Below are 17,764 nucleotides of genomic sequence, written 5' to 3'. Positions count from 1 at the left end.
TGTTATGAGTTTTATTTTTAAAGTAGAAATGAATCTGTGATTTTGAAAACGTTAGAAGTTTGTTACAGCTAGTTCAGTGTTCACACTTCCTGAAATGAAGAACAATTTAAAATAACATTTTGGTCTAGTAATTAATGTAATTTTAGTGAAACTAGGCTGCAGCTGTTAGAACTAAAATACTTACCTTGACCTTGCAGTTTAATATCTCAAAATAGTAAATGTAAATACAGGAATCTGAAGCTTGGAGGTGCTAGATAACAATCTAGGTCGAGAGCATCAGTCCAGGCTTATTTATCACTTAATGAAGTTGAGATGAGTTGGGTAGCATGAAATCCTTTGAATTTGTGTCTCTGAATACTGAGCTTCTGTAGCTTTCTTCTAGCTTCAACTTACATGCAAATTGTGGCTTTTCATAATATTAATGACTTAACCTTACTACTAACTATTTGCTTCTGTTATTGCAGTAAATGCATTTTGAAATGCAGTATTTTTTTCGTGTTATATGTAAAATACACATTCTTGTGTATATATTTTGGTTATTATAATTAAAAATACCTTACTTCCCGTGGCTCTTTACAGCAAAGTTTTCTATTTCATCACAGAGTAGGCTGGAAAGGACCTCTGGAGAGGTTCCTTAGTCCAACTCCCCTGCTCAAAGCAGGGTCAGCTTAAATCATATGGCTTGGGGCCTTGTTCAAAGACAGAGATCCATCACTTCTCTGGGCCCTATTCTTATGTTTACTGCTATTGCTATTTTTTTCTAATATATAATTGTGATTTCCCAGGTGGAGCTTGTCTGTTGCCTTTTGTCTTTTCATTGTGCATCTCTGAGAATAGTCTGTCCGTCTTCTCTCTATCCTCGCATGAGATAGGAAAATCACATTTTCATCCTCAACTGTTTGGCTTCTCAAGCCTTTCCTTGACATCTCCTTTCACGCAATGCGCTGTGGCCCTGTGGTCATCTTGGTGTTCCCACTGGACTTGCTTTAGTGTGTCAAAGTCTGTCTTGTTCTGGGAAGCGAGTTTGTCAAAGGAAGTTTTTTTTTCTTTGAGAACAACATATTTTGTGTCTTTGTAGACCTTTGAAGACCCAAGTTTTGTGAGCCTCACCATCTGCTTTATTAGATAGAATTGAAATTAATATTAATAATATAAATAATTTTTTATATATATATATATATATATAAAAAAGCATCAACCCCTCAGCAAACAAAAACAAAACAGTGGCCTCACTTTCATCTTAGGTATCATGAGGATGGATTTTTCAGCTCTGCATAGCACTAAGTAATCTGATGAATTACATAGCTTTGAATACAGATTTACATAGCTCTGAAAGTGCCTTACTCACTTTCTTATATTGCTCTAAAGCTGATAGGCTGTGATACGGACCCCTGAGAAAGAACAGCAGCACAAAGGACCAGTAAAATTTTAATGGGTGTGTGAGAATTGTTGCAGGGGACCCTGGCTGGCAAGGAGCGTGCTTTGCAAGGGAAGGATGCACGGGGGGAAGTTGCATGTGAGTGAGGACCAGCCGGAGCAGAGAAACATTTTGGGGAACATAGCATTAGAATCGGTTCTAGGTGTAAAAATAGAAATTTGATTGCAACTACAGGAACTAGCAATTCTTGAATCTAAAAGCAGATGCCCATGTAACCTGTGATAATATAAAACAATGAAGAACGTTTGACTCCAATTTTTTTCTTTTTTGAAAGGGTGAATTTAAATCTACTACAGATGCATCTATTCCTTCATCAGCAGAAATCCTCTTAGTGTGCTGCAACAACTTAGTAGGCAAATGATATACAGCACATATTTTTCTAAATACAAGTAGTAGGTCTTGTGATCCATAACTGAGTAGGCACCACTAATTAAACTTATTAGCTATGTAATCTATATACAAAAGATTTAAATTTTCTTTGCTACACTTTAATCTGTTCTGAAGTGATCCCAGGGCTAATATTTTTTTTCTTAAACAATTCTCATAACATTATAACAAAGAATGCATGCAGGAGCAAAAGGTTATGGATGATTTGCCCAGAGCCACAGAAGTGAAGGGCACAGGCTGCATGCAACACTACACAGGGTAAAGAATAAATTGGGGTGAAAAAAAAATAAAAAGGGAAAGCTATTCAGTTTCCAGTGAAAGGTCCCATCTTTTTGGTCCTCCTTCCATCGGCTTGTGCAGACTGATACAGTCAAGTTCTCCAGTGAGGCCTCATGGAAAATTAATTTTCATGGGGAAATGTTTATAAATGAATTATAAGGTAAAAATCGGAGTCTCTCCAAGAACTCCAACACAACTCCCAAAGATTCCCATTTAAATGAAATCAAATCTTTCACTGAAAACAGATTCTTTTGGAAAAACCTTGTGCCCAGCTCAAGCAAAGAGCTCACTCCTGCCCCTCAGCAGCTGTTGCCTCTGCTGGCACTGAACGTTTCTTTCCTCTGGAAACCTCTCCTAGCACATCTCTTTGTAAAAGAACCACAGGCAAATAATTTCTGCTTGTGCCGTGTGGCGTTTTGCATAGTGTTGAAGTTTCTCAGTAGCTGCTGCTAGTGTTGTCCTGATCCTTTTTTCCCAGTGAATGTTATATTAATATTTATAACTGTGTCTGCAGGATGACAAACGTGTTACAAATTCTGTCTAAAATGATGCTTTCATAATAATGTTCTCCTAGATTTCTCCCCATATGTTATTTTTTTTCTTGTTATGAATAATAAAATATAGCCTTTTGTTTTTCCTTAATGACAATCAGCAGTTAGTGCCCGTGACAAGGAGTTAGTCTGGGGAGACCGGGTGTTCGAATGTAACGGGAATGAGCGTTCAAGAGCAGCCCTCTGGAGTGCTGCATTTCTCAGACCAAGCAAAGTATCCTCAGACTTTATTTTTTGTCATCACTTTGAATTAGGATATGTTCCCCGAGCGCTAAATAAATAAGTGTCCCATGGATTCTTGCTTAATACTGAGAAATACTGCTTCAAATATGTGTTCTGATTTCAGTATTCAAAAGCCTTCTTGACATATTTACACTTAGCTGAAACTGTGTAAGTCACTTACAGACTACTTTGATTGGATGAGAAAAGTCTGGTGGTTGTTTTCAGACTTTTGTAACAGCAACTGTTAACATAAAATATGAGCTTGGCTCTAGATTTGTACCCGATTTTCCAAACTGTAAATCAGGATTAGCTTCCTAATGGCTAATGGATCTACTCCAGTGTACGTAAGATTGCAAAGAGACCTGTTGGGGCTCTGCATTTCCATAGCTTGTGATTTTTTTATTTGCCTCAGACTCCGATTACTAGCGGTCTCTTCTAATGTGCCGACAAAGAAGGACTAGCACTTTCCCGTGGTGATGGGGAGGAGGAGAGGGAAAGCAGAAGATGGCTGTGGGTACCGCAGAGCTCCCGGCTGTCTCCCAGCCAGAGCAGGGAAGCAGTCTGAGGAAAAGATGGAGATCACTACTGGTCGTTGTGATCTGGTGGATCAAAACTGGGAGCCACTGGAGTATCTTCAACCCTGCCCGCAGGGTTATGACCAGCAAATCTGGAGTTATGTGAACCTCATTATTGCTCGTGATGTGAACAGCAGCAAAACCCAAGAATCTAGACATTGTTCACAGAACCACCACGACCCCAGGGCCTTTCCTGCAGAGCTGCTTTGCAGCTAGTCGGCCCCAGCTGGTACAGGTCCCTGCGGCTGAGCATCCCCAGGTGCTGGGCTTTGTATTTATTTTGCTTTGTTGAACTTCATGAGGCCCACGTTTGCCCCCTCCTCCAGCCTGTTGAGGTCCCTGTGCCTGGCAGCACAGCCAGTACTCCCAATCTTGTACCATACGCACTCCTTTCACAGTTTGTTCTGAACTTTGCCTGTGTGCAGAAAAGCATAACCTTCTGTTTCCTTGGTTGCAAAGCCCAAAGAACAAGTATTTGTCTTACCTCTGAAAATTTTCAATGACCCGAGCAGAGCTTATCACCAGCACAGTCCTTGCTTGTGGCATCGCTGTTCGGCGAAGCTGCTTGGAGAGCGTGAGAGCCCCGTAAAACGCACCTTGAAGTTAAAGAGCAGCTCTCCAACGTGCAGGAGGAATGCTGCTTTCAGCTTGATGACTTTCAAAACCGAGGACTCTCCAAGCTCCTTTTATGCATGAAGGCTGTAAAAGAAGAAGCATCTTTCATACGTCAATAAACCAGCTTCAGATCCATACAAATTCAGGCAACCAGAAGTGAAGTGTGTCTACTTAAGGCATGGTAATGGAGAACAAAGGTCAGAAGAGAAAAAACAGTTGACCTTGTACGTCTCTTTCTGCCACAGAAACCTTCAGATAACTTTTAATGTAAGCTTGTTAAAATGGCCTCATAAAAGCAACCAAAGCAATAATTATGCTCCAGACTGCTCCGAGTGCGTGAGTAGGGAAAGGGTTGATTCAGAAACTGCTCATGAGCTTATCCAGAAGGAGCTGGCTTGACCGTAGGCAGAAGTCACATTTTCCTAAGCCAAGGCTTGTTCTGGGTACTGTGAAGCATTTAGTTATTCATCTGTTTGTAGCTCCCGGGCTTTGTGATTTTCTCTGCCCACGTTTGGGTACGATTGTCCTTTCCCCAGTTTTTCCATCTGTACAAAGGACGAAGAAAATGCAGCCTTGAATTTCTGAGTAATAAGCCCGAGCCCCAGCAGCCTCCGGGGGGGCTCTCTCAGGCGAAGTGGGTTGGAAGCTGTGGAAGGGAATTGAGGGAGAAGCAGCTCGCTCATTTCTGCCAGTACAACGTAGGCAGCCTCGGGGAAAGGGGAGCGCAGCCATTTTGTGACAACCACTTTCTCTCTTTTTCCCCCCCTCAGCTTCTCTGCGGAAGCTGCGTGTGGAGAAAATAATGATGGTGCTGCCGAGTGAAAAACTAGAGTTGCAGCCATAGAGTAGAAGCAAATAACCAAAACAGATCCTTCATGGAGGTGGCACTATTTCTGCAGAATGGTTTGGCTAAGTGATTTGTTAAGAGACCATTTTTTCAGTATTGGGCCCTGTCAATAAACAAGATTAGATTTGTTTTTCAGACCGTCCTTTATACAAATTTATGTGGTTTGAGGCACTGGAAGATCCTTTGCTAATGGGATCGTGGCACAAGTTTCACTATTGATTGAAATGTAATGACATCTCCTGCTGAATGATTTGTGAAATTCTCTGAAGAGATAACCCACTTAAAAAACAGCGATGCCTGACAAAACTAAAAAAAAGAGCTCTTAACAGAAAATAGTAACTGAACTGAGACAGTGACTGTATGAACTAACAGATATAAATGCATATATACACATATATATCTGCATTACAGGCAGATACATACAGATGCGTGTGCATGTGTGACATCTATATATTAATAATAAATGAGAAAAATAATTTAGAGAAATAGAACAAGTTCCAAGCTGCAACCTTAAAACCTCCTTAGCCCAGGTCCACAAGTTTGATACTGAGAATGAAGGACAGAGCAGCACTAGTTGCTGCAGACCTCAGGCAGTGACAGACTGCTTTTTCTTTCTTATTGTCTTCCTAATAAATATATCAAGGTGTGGAAAACGATTAAATTACTTTGAACCACGTATTTAATGAGCTTTGGTATGTTGGAAGATTATATGCTCAAAAGACCTAGTTCCCAGGTACAGTGGGACTCATGGTGCTTAGATGATAAGCACAGATGTGCAGGTAAACCACTCATGAAAAATATATGAATCTAACATCTACAGTAAAATTCTAAGACATATTTTATCTACATCATTACAGCTGACCTAATTACCTATATATATATATAAATTTTTTTTGTTGTTGTTGTTATTAAACTCTTCCAGGATAGTGTCTCATTGCTTCTCTTCTCACTTCATCTGACGGAGGAGGATTGGAAAGGAAGCACTGAACCTGCCGCTCTTACACAGCCTGAGCTACCCAGCTGGACATAAAAGAGCTTTTTCATCTGGTTCAGCTCCTAGAACCAAGCTACTTCACAGCCACAACGGAGGAAGCAGCATGGGGATGGGAAGCAGCATGGGGATGGGATACAGACACCAGCAGCACTACCAAAAGACACTGCTTGCCAAGCTGCTCCCTGGCACCAACTGAAAGCCCTGGATCCCCAAAATGTCAAAATCAGCCACAGCTACACCAGTGTAAACCTCGGCTTGGGAATGATACCAGATTTCTCTTGTCTAGGCATCACTTTGCTTGCAGAGAAGCTGCCTCTTTCCAGCCTGTATACATTTGTCCACACTTCGAAAAATATCAATTCTGTCCTTTTATTTATCAAAATGTATCAAAACATGCAATATCTGTTAGAGTACATCCAACACCAGATGAGGAGCTGCATTGTCAGCCTGGGAATAACACATACAGGTACTAGTAATCATCCCTGAACGTTTTGCTTGTGAAACATTTTTGCCTTCCAGCACCACCCTGCCCAGCACCACCGACAGGCGGTGAGGAGGCACCCAGCACTTCTTCCTCCACATCTGCCTCTGCAGTACCACAGGCTCTTTGTCCTCGAGCTGGATCCAATAATCACCCCTAGTGCGTTCCTACCTCTTCTATCCCAAATGTAGTTTAAATGCTCCGGGTACCTCTAGTCCCAGGCTGGACAAGTTGTGGTTTTGTCCAGGGTATTTAAACTTTGCTGCTGAAATGTCCGTCTGATGGTGCTGCAGATGCTGTTACAGCTGTTTCCCAGGTGTTTATCCTCACTGCTCTCTGCTGTGCTCAGCACAGTTAACTTGCATGGTAATTGTGAGAGGGACACACACACCTGATGGATGATGTGATGCGGGGCTTGTGGCTAATCCCTCCTTCCAAAGAAAACCCCTGGCTGAGCCTGCACCGTCCTGGGCTGCTTGCAAGGAGGGGGAGGCAGCACATGAAATGACTGATTGCCTGTTTCCATCTCAGTAAACAGGGATATATTATTCCTGACTGAAAATATGGCTTTCTGGAGCAACCATTACCTCATGTAGGGAAACTGAACTGCTCCAGTCAACAGACCTGTCCCCCCTCCCCATAAGTGCTCCTGTGCCTCTTCTCCTGAGAACCCAGCTCAGGGACACAGGGGCTTTCAGAGCCATGCGTGCTTATTTCAGTTTTGCAACAGCACTTTTTTTTTTTTTTTATAAAATTTGTTCCTATTCAATTCAAATTTAAACAATTAAAAAACAGTTGTAAGTAAGAGTTGAAGTCAGTGAATAGCTATGGACAAAACCAGAGGACATCCTACCAAAAGCAAACTCTTACTCCTCTTTTGATGAAGGGGCAACAGGGCAGATCTGATGCAAGAGTTTAAAAACAAAACAAAACAAAACAAAACAAAAACAACTGATGCAAGAGTTTTTAAAAAAATCAAACCAAAGAAAACAACCAACGCTTCCAACACAGTATCTAACAACATCTAGTCAAGTGTTTGACCAGTATCTGTGCTGAATGGACTACTTATCGAATATCATTTCCATTGTTTAATCAGGTTTACTTGTTATAATGTGTAAAGGGTTCTTGTACACTGAAATATCTGGGAGGTTTGAGCTAGACAGTATCCCGTTATATATCTGTTATATATCCCAGCATATATCCTTAGCAAAACAACAGGTACCATTAGCACACCACTAAAATACTTCAGACTGCACGCGTGTGCTGAACACACATTGTGCCTAATTTGCTGATAAATCTATCTCGTTAGGTACTGTTTTTTTTCTATATGTGCATTGACCTTTCCTTGGTTTTCCGCAGGAGGTTTATAGTTAAAGTACGAGATAATTAATGGCAGAGCTAATCATATCAGATGTTGTACTGGAAGCACTGAGGATAAAGCAATTACAGCTCAGCTAAGTACAAGTTAAAATAATCTGTAGGCTAACAACACTGCAGGAATTGTGCTTGGCCAACACCGAAGTTCCAAAAGTAGGTAGTAAGGACAAATATGTTTCACAACAGGCATAAATTCAATGAGCCTATATATATATATATATGTATATTTAATGAACCTATATTCAGTTCAATGAGTCTATATATACGTATGAAAAATAAATTATATCATATATATACGATATAACAACAGTATTATATCAGCCAGGGCCCCAAGGAGAACCTTGAAAGAAGAAGCTTTTGCCTGCCAGGACGTCAGAATCATGAGGTTCATCAAATTCATTTAAAATTGAAGCTGACTGGATAAATAAATAAATAAATAAATGAATAGAAGGAAAAAAAAAAGTTCATATAACTTTAACCTCTGAAAACCGTTAAGAAAATCAATATCTAGAATAGATTTGGGGGTAAAATTTCCAAACCCTTTACAGAAATCCAGTCCCTGCATGAAGCAGGACCATCCTCCTGTGGTTGAGAAGCTCTTGGATGGATGAATGTTGCTGGATGGACCTTTGGGCCTCACTTTGAGGACACTTATGGTGGAAGAGCTGGGGTGCCAGCTGACAGCACCATGTTGTCCCCATACCCACAGCACCCTGAAAGGTGACAACAGCTTCAGAAGGGTTCCCCTGTGATGATCCCACCCCCACAGATATTTCTGCTATCACTAAATGCAGTATCTCCTCAGGCCGCCAAAAGCAAAAGTCTGAGATTATATGCTTTAATCTCTGCCCTCTTTCTGCCAAGAGGGCCCAACAATTCCTTATGCTCTGGGCTTCTCACGGTCTTAACCTGCCAATGCAAAATTCAAAAAGCCTGTCCTGCCTGGAGCAGAACTGCAGCGTCTTGTCTGAATTCATTTCTTCTTGGTTGCAGAGTCAGGCATTTTGACTGCAAGATGGACTCAGCACTGCCCACACACAGTGTGCCTGCAGAGAAATTAAATAATATCTCCTTTTTATTGCTATTCATTCCTGGTGTCTGCATATATAGCACAGACTCTCCAGTGCATTCTTGCAGCACTTTGCTAATTGAAGCAATGTTTTGCAACATTTTGTTTACACTGCCCACATTTATCTTATTTATTATAATAGAAATTTCCCTGGGAGAGAGGCCTATGCAGCAGAATGTCTACTGTAAGTGATCAAGGATCTGGATGGAAAAAACAGGAGCCCAGAGCTGAGAGCTGGTGGCAATAAAATATACCATACTAAATTCAAATCCTGGGGCAGCAACATGCAAGTCATTAATCATATGAGGAAGGATTTCCTGTCAGCAAACAGTGAGGGAAAAAGCTTCGCTGTCTGGCTTAAACTAGATTTGATCATTACAAATCTACAATTTACAGACCAAATTAGGCCTTTGAATTGAAAACATTATTTATAACTTAACATATGGATGTGGAAACAGAAAAAACACCAGAAGCAGAGACAGATGGCTTGCCATCTTTGAGAGCAGTTCCCTTAGGAATATAGCAGATTTCAAATGCAATGAATATATACCAATTGCCGAGATTTGTTAGGGAGCTCCCCAACACCTTGCTTCCAGAGCTATGCAGACAAGGTAGATGTGTTCAAGGTCTGTGTGAAGAGCACAGCTCTCTGGATCGATGTATTTTGAGGCACCTAAGGGAGTGATTGAAAAAAACCATTGGAATACAGAGGGGAAAAAATGTCTGGTCTAAATGTCTTTTAAACCATATCAGTCATTCATGCAGCTTTTAAGGCAAACAAGAACAGTACAGTCTCCTTCATCCCTCATGCAACATTTGATGGTACACAACCACATTTGGCTCAAAAATATGCTTCCAGTATTTTGACAAGGGCTTTCTAGTGGAAAAGAGTTTTCCCATCCAACCTTCCCCATTACCTGGTGATAAACTCCAGGTGCCAGCAGCAACCTGGAACACAAAGATAATACATTTCTGATTTCTTAACCTTGTGTGCACTTTCAAACAATGAAACCCAGACCCAATCTTTGAATTTTCCATGCTGAGGCTCAAAAGAAGCTCCTTCAGAAGGAAAAGAGTAGAGGAATTTCTTAAAATTCTCCCCAGTAAGAGAATTTCAATGCAGATTATGTAGGCCTTCACCTCCAGCACAGCAAGGAGTTAAAGACTTGAGGCTAAGCTTTCTGCTGAACTCCAGCTGTAACAGTGGAGCTCAAACAATGCCTGCCAGCAATAAAAGCAAACCTTGTGTTTTTCTTGGCAAGGCCCTCGATTGCATTTTACCCAAAGCTGTAACATGCTAATATTAACCCTGAATCCATTACCTCTAAGCAATGAGCTTCCAGATTCAATTAGTGTGTCATTATTAATGTACGCAAGAGACTGATTCTAAATAGCATTCTTAATAAAAGATAATGACAATGGTTTTCTCTCAAGCAGGGATTGTGTTCATGAGATACCCTTCCCTTCAAAAAAAGAGACCTTGATGGTACGGGTGCTGTGAGTACCTCCATGGTGCCGAATGCAAAAATATGAATTAGCTTAAACATAGGTCAGCTGTGCATTGAGCTATGCCCTCAAGGACAGACTGGGCACTGTCTTTCACTCTATATTGGCAGAAAAGCAGTACTTGCTGTCTACTTAGTAGTGGAGGAGATCGGTGTGCAGTGGGCACCAACATAATGTGAAGGTGGTGTGGGTGGGCCTGTGTGGAAGTGACTTGTGTAACCAGCATTATTTGGGGTGCTTGTTGCTCTGTTTGATCTGTACTGTTGGCTTCTGACAGTTTCATATCACTCACAAAAAGTCAGGTGTATAGCCAGCGTTTTTTGGTGGCCATTTCCTTCACTCCGTGGAGCTGTGGGCAGGCTCTGGAGCTGGTCACAGCCTGCTGTAGCTCGCAGGCAGGCGCACACCTCGTGCGGCCTGCTGGCTCACAGTGCTGTGGGCTGGAGTTGTGGGAGAACATAGCACAGAGAGAAATAAAATGGCTTTAAGGAATCTCTTTTCTTTCATGACCTCGAGCTGTTCCTTAGCCCTGCAGAACCCCATCCTTAGGAGCCAGTTTAAGTTACAGTGGCCTCCTGTGGCCTGGTGGCTGCATGGTTCTAGCCCCACCTGCTGCCTCCACAGCCCTGCCTGCATGTCTCCGGCCTCCACCGGGCTAGTGGAAGGCATCCGGGCCTGCAAGACTGGGCAGAGGGTGGTTTGATGGCTCTGGTGCTCCCCTCCACAAGGGTTGAGCAGGTTATAGGGCTTCTGATGACCCTGTAATATAATGTACTGGGATACTTACCATAAATACGCAGCACAGAATCTGGCTTAATTCTGTCTTCCCACAACACTGACAAGGCCTTTGAGGAGTTCATCCTGCTTTGGCAGGACTTCAGATCTGATCTGCCATGCTCTGTAGAGCAAGTTCTGCTGAAAACTTCCTGCCCCTCCTTCCATGTCCATCCCCTCTTGGAACAGAAGTTTTGGATATCCAAAAGTTCTGCCTGAATGTGAGAATAACTGTGCGAGACCAGACCCTCCTTGTAGGACCCAAGACATAAAGATGAACTGCTGTGTTTATTAACATTAAATAATCTAAAAAAGAAATAAAGGAGGTGAAATAAAATAATAATGCCTGTAACAAATGCTCTTGTTTTAAGCAGAAGGCTGAAGAAGGAAAGAAAATTTCCCAGTGGGGCTATCCAGCTCTCATCATACCCATTTTCACTGGCAGAAGATTTTTTTTTCCTCGTGTGTGTGTGTGTGTTCCTGTTGAGGAGCACAGAAATAAGAGAAGCAAAGACAAGAGCCATGCAGAAATTCAATCCATACATCCTTCTTGTCATCCCTTTGCAATCAAGCTCTGTCATACTTCTTGAGGAGATGTGAGGGCCATTTAATCCCTTGGAAGGGAAAGGTGATGAGCCAGAAAATGGATGAATTATCAGCAAGTGCAGGCAATCTATGGGAGAACATTGCATGCAGTGTTGACCTTGTAGTAAAATCATTCGTGTGAGACATGAAACCAAAAACTGACACTTTTTTCTGTTTTATTTCTAACTCTATAAAAAAGGAACTATAAGAAGAAAGTCAAATAGCCTACTTGAAAACAACTCACTACAGTCCCTCCTCTGAGCACACAGAATAACATTGCCCATAATTTATAGTTTATTCATATTTTCTGCCACTGCAATGTTCACAGGGTTGCATCTTAAAGCTCTTTCCCTTGAGCCAGGTTGCAGCCTCTAGAGGGGAGGCGACTACCGTCCTCCTGCACTTGGAATCATAGAATCACAGAATATCCCGAGCTGGAAAAGACCAACTCCTGGCTCCAAACAGGACCACCTAAAATCAAACCGTATTTCTTGAACTCTGGCAGCCTTGGTGCTGTGACCATTTCCTTAGTGAGCCTGTTCCAGCGCCCACCACTGACAGCTTGGTCTGGTGATTACTTGAGGGAAGTGGAAGATGAGAAAAAAGGACATGATAAGGTTGTCATAGACCATTTGCAGGTATCCCATGGGTATCCTGCTGTTCAGAGGCCTACTAGGAGTTTACACAGACTTGGGCTTGGACTTAGGTTGAATTTCCATTTCCATTCACAGGCTTGTGCTGGACGCTAGAATATTATGCTTGGAAGGGCTGTGTAAAGTTATTCTATCTGCCACTAAAACCTAATTTCAAAGGTTTTCCCTCTTCAACACTTCAGTTGCCTCTATTAATGTTGTCAGATAATTTAGTTTTTTTTTTTTTTGAGGGGAAGGTAGAACACATTTTTACAGGCTCAAATATTGATTAAAGTCTTTTACTGTTTGTTTGTTTTTTTTTTTCATTTTGTTGAAATGAAATGAATTAAACATTTGCCTACAAACCTCTCTCAGCACTTCACATGTTACAAAACCCCACTAAAACATGACATCCCAGAAAATGAAGTGACTACAGACAATTTTATTGCCCAAGACATCTATTGTATGCATGGTAAATTACTGAAAAATAAATTTAAATGAGATTTAAAAAATTCTCTCAGATTTAATAACATGTAGTATTTTCAGCAGCACAGGTAGGATTTTGTTTTAATGAGATTTTTGTCTTGTCAATTTAAAAAATAAATCCATAAATATAGGCAAGACAGCTGCCACAAAATAAGATGCCAAGAAAAACAAAACTCTGTTTGAAATGAGAGCCGTTATCCTTTTTCTTCATTTCTACACTTAACAGCATTTAATTCCTAGAACTATACTGGTTGTGATTACAATTTACATCTAATCATAAAAATTATTCCCTTTGGTAACTCTGTCTTTTGGCATGTTGTGTAACTAACATTATTCATGGAAATCCTAGCTCAGTTATGTGTCCATCAATCACTAATTTTGTGTGTGTGTGTGTGTATTTTTCTTCTCTCTTTTTTTTTTGTCACAAATCTAATATTGCATGACAGCTCCATTTATATCTGATGCAGAACATGAAATTGTGACTTTTCTATTATCTCATAAGACTTAAGATGTAGTAGTTACAATGTACTCTTGTAGAAAGTATAAAATTAAATCTAAATCATTTATATGAAATAAATGCAATTAGTCTAATTAAGATAGCAAGCTCAATGTGCACTATAATTGAACTTCATTCAAAATGCCTCATTAAAACATAACTAAAGAATTAGAATAAAATCCTCAAATCATCTTGAAAAAATTGTTACCCAAATACATTTACACTGATGAGTAACGTACAGCTTCTACTATTACTAGTCAGCACAGCATCATATTTTCTCTCCAGCACAGCTGAATCCTAAAACTATAAACTTATCTATACAAAGTGATTGTGACAGAACTGACAATCTAAACTGTTTAAATGCAATCTATGTATACAAGAAAGAATTAAGTAATTTTACACTGCCATCAGGTTCCTTTATAAATGGAGCTCTGAAAAGAAATTTAGCCAAAATGTATTTTTTTCAGTCATTCTGGTTAAAAAGGAGCAAGAATTGCACTTTCAGACAAGAACTTGGTGCATCAGGGACAGTATTTAGGCTCAGATGGAGCACATCACCTCCTGCCTGGACAATCCTATGAGAGTGCTGCTCTTCAGCTTGGCCACAGATGTGCCCTGTTGGGCCACGGAGCTCCTTGATCCAGTCATGGATCCCACTCATGGGCTTGCTCTATAGCTTGGCCCCTGCCCTGCCTTGTCATGATGGACCTTCCTGGCAAGCACTGGACATGATCCTGACCTGATCCCTGCTGGACCTGGGACGTGCCTTATCACCATGATACTGCCTAGTAGGACCTCTAGGTTGGACCATCGCTGGGTCTGCCTTGCTTGGGTTCTGTGGATAGGCCCGGGGATCCCCCTGGCTCCCTGTCCTTTAGGGAACAGCCAGCCCTCACCATGCACTGACAGTACCCTGGTCTGGCACTACATTCACAGGCCTGCTTTGCTCCTGATGGATTTGTAGAAGGCTTTGGATACGTCATGGAATCACAGAATCATAGAATGGCTCGGGATGGAAGAGACCTTAAAGATCATCTAGTTCCTACCCTGTGAAATGAATCTACATCTTAAAACTGAAGGGGAGATGAGAATGCTGTCACCTGCTAAAGAATATTTGGCCTGTTGGAGTCAAAGCCAGACTGAAGTAAGAGGTATAGTGTTAATGAGTTAGTTTTGAACACTGGAATGATATTTTAAGTATTGGTGGAGATTTTCCTCCGAGGGCAACCTAAAAGTCAAGGTCAGGTGTCATTTGTGAAGAAAAGGCTTAGTTAAAACCAGAGGAGTCATACAGCCTACACCAAAGTGATGATAATCCTTCTGGCTTTACAGTCCATGGCTCTATGAATCCCAAGGATAATCTGAGCTCAAATATCCATCATGGACTTCCATCAGTCACCATATGCCAGGCTGCTTTCACTGGTCATAAGAATCTCATTTATTCCACTAACAGTCATCCTGATTTCAGTGGTCTCTTTGTAGTAAAATGGATCAATCCACACGGGGAGTGCTTTGTCTGGCGGCTGCCCAGATGGCAACTACAATCTGTCCCAGAAATGCCACTTTGGTTCTCCAAAGTCAGCTGTGTTTCATTCTCTTCCTTGCAAGAAAACACACACGCAAAAACTCCCTACTCCAGTGCATAATCCATATTTGGTTTGGGCATTGTAATATTTCTGCTTCCAACATGTTAATACTCAAGGTCTTAAGTTTTTTACAGAATGTCCAGATTGTCCATGCTCTGTTTTTAGTCTGCAGAATAATTTTTGTTGTTGGTGGTGGTCTTTTTGGCCTATATGTCTGTTACATGGTTGACTGCAAGGTTGTACACTGGCTCGATAACTGTATGCCAATTGCTCCTTTAGGCTACCATAGCCTATACCTGGGGAAGTCAGTGGCAAGATTATCAATGAGATTAGTGTGAATAAAATGCAAGATTTCCTCATTCAGGAATGATTTCAGGCAGCTCAGTTATCCCACTGCAAGTATTCTGAGGTGTTAAGAATTTAGGTTAAATTTTCAGTATTAAGAAGGCATTCTTTAGGCCCAGAACATGAAAAAATATGAAGCTGCCCCAAAACTCAGACAATATGATATAAGAAAAGATTAAGATGATATGGTTATAGCAAAATATCCTGGATAATTATGCTGATGTACATTTGTGTCATTAAAATTTGGGGGGGGGGGGGAGGTATTTGGGGAGCTAGTGAATTGCTATAATGAATGTTTGTCACACTCACAGCAATGCACATGCCACCCACGATGGCTCATTTTAGTTTACTCTCTGAAATTCTCTCTAAACTCATCATATACTACGTGTTCTGCTGCTGACATTTAAACCAGAGCAGCATACTAATGAATCCAGGAGTGGGGAGAAGTTTTCAGTAGTGGATTTGCAGCTGCAGTGGACTTTGCAAGAGAAGCAAGACTGAATTAATAGCCTGCTGCTTTGCCAGTCTGGATTCATAGGTGACTTTAGCAATTTGCATAGTGGCATCAAGAGTTTGGGATTCAGCTTGAAAATTACAGAGTAATGGCTCACTCCCAAAATAATTTTGTTTTGTTTTCTTCTACTGCTCACTTTACTGCAATTGCATGGGTTATTCATAGAATCATAAAATATCCCGAGTTGGAAGGGAATCACAAGGATCACTGAGTCCAACTCCTGGGTCCCCAAAGAACCACCCAAAAATCAGACCCTGTTTCTGAGAGAGTCATACAAACATTTCTTGAACTCTAGCAGGCTCGGTGCCATGACCACTGCTCTGGGGGAGCCTGTTCCAGTGCCCGACCACCCTCTTGGTGAAAAACCTTTTCCTGATATCCAGCCTGAACTGCCCCTATCGCCGCTTCAAGACATTTGCTCGGGTCCTAATTATACAAATAACCCAGTTAAAACCGATAGGGATGGCTTCTCATCTGGAATCGGTCTTTAGCTTATGGCTCTGAAGTCAATACAGCAACATGACTGACTACATGCCAGCTTCTTAGTCCTCAGTTAGCTCCATCTTCAGGTCACTGTGATTTATTTATAGGCAATTTGTGTGCAACTCCATAAGCTGTCCCGCATGTATGTGCCAATCTGGTTCTGTATTTTCTTCTTACATTATCACAAAGGCAGAATTTGTTATTTGCAGTACCTACCAAAAGCAGATACAGCATATGAAGTGTTTGCTCATTTACAAAGACTACGTTTAAGAACAAAAGGAAAATAAAGGCAAAAGTCTGTCTCATGATTCTTCTGCAGTCAGTTTGCTCTTCAGCTCTGTCAGTAAGTGATACCACTCGATACAAGTGTCAAATGGCAAAACGCTTTCCCTTTACTGTTTATCCTAAGCAGTCATTCATTCAGAGTAAAAAATCTGTCCTAGAAGGCTAGTTACGTTTGCATTTTTGGGTCTAGGGCTCAAGCTATGATGCAGTATTTCCAAGGGACCCAGTGTCTTGTATTAACATCACTAAAATTCCTTGCAGGCTGATTTTAGTATTGATGTGCTAAATACTTATGGGCTTATTGTATGTCTTTGGTCTCAGTCTGGTGTAACTCAGTGGGAATCGCTGCATTCCTCTTGAATTACACTGGAATGAATGAAAGGAGTCACGCTCTCTCTTTTTGTTCTAAATAGATAACAAATAAATAAATACAATTTTAGCAAACCTTCAGCTATGTATTCTACCCTCTGAATGTATTTCTTCAGGAAAAGAAGATTGATGGATAGTTACCGTAAGGCTTTGTTTAAACTAAGAACTATGCCATGTACAGAGATTAGAGACCCATCAGTTGCTATTTTTTAAAAAAATTATTTGAACATTGTCTTCCTTCTACTAGCTAATGATAACAGATAGGCTGCCACTAGCAATCCTACCACCTATTGAGCTTCATTTCTCATACTCTGCCACCGACAGCACGAACAGATCTAAACTACAGCAAGCAATTGAAGAAAGAAAAAAGGAAACAAGAAAGCCTGCGTCCAGCCCTGCTGTGACCAAAACAAGGACAGACACTGCTCAGGAACACTGGGGAGCTCTCTGCCTAATTTAACCATGGACCAGGCATACTCAGGCAAGAAATGACCTGCTGGGTCACTCTGGTTGCTGGGAACACAACAGCAAATCTGAATGTTTCTAAGAATACAGGGCATATGCTTCAATGTTCAGCTGCTTCTGACATCTCTGCATTTTAAACATTGTTATGTTTAAACAAGTTAGCTATTATAAAATCAGAAAGTACACTTCACTAAAACATCAGCTTTTACTAGGCACTGAACTTGGCTTAGCATGGTACCTGTAATAGGCTCTATCCTGAGACTGGAAATGCCCATCTGCCCTTGGATATTTAGCTATTAAAAGGAGTAATTATGAATAGCAGAAGGCAGCTAATAGAATTGTTTTATCTTTAAAAGCAAAGCACATAGCTCTTCATATAAATTCCTGGTCATTGCTTTAATAG

The sequence above is a fragment of the Cygnus atratus genome, chromosome 7, assembly GCF_013377495.2.
Source record: "Cygnus atratus isolate AKBS03 ecotype Queensland, Australia chromosome 7, CAtr_DNAZoo_HiC_assembly, whole genome shotgun sequence".
NCBI classification, from domain to species: domain Eukaryota; kingdom Metazoa; phylum Chordata; class Aves; order Anseriformes; family Anatidae; genus Cygnus; species Cygnus atratus.
This window is presented reverse-complemented; position numbering follows the sequence as displayed.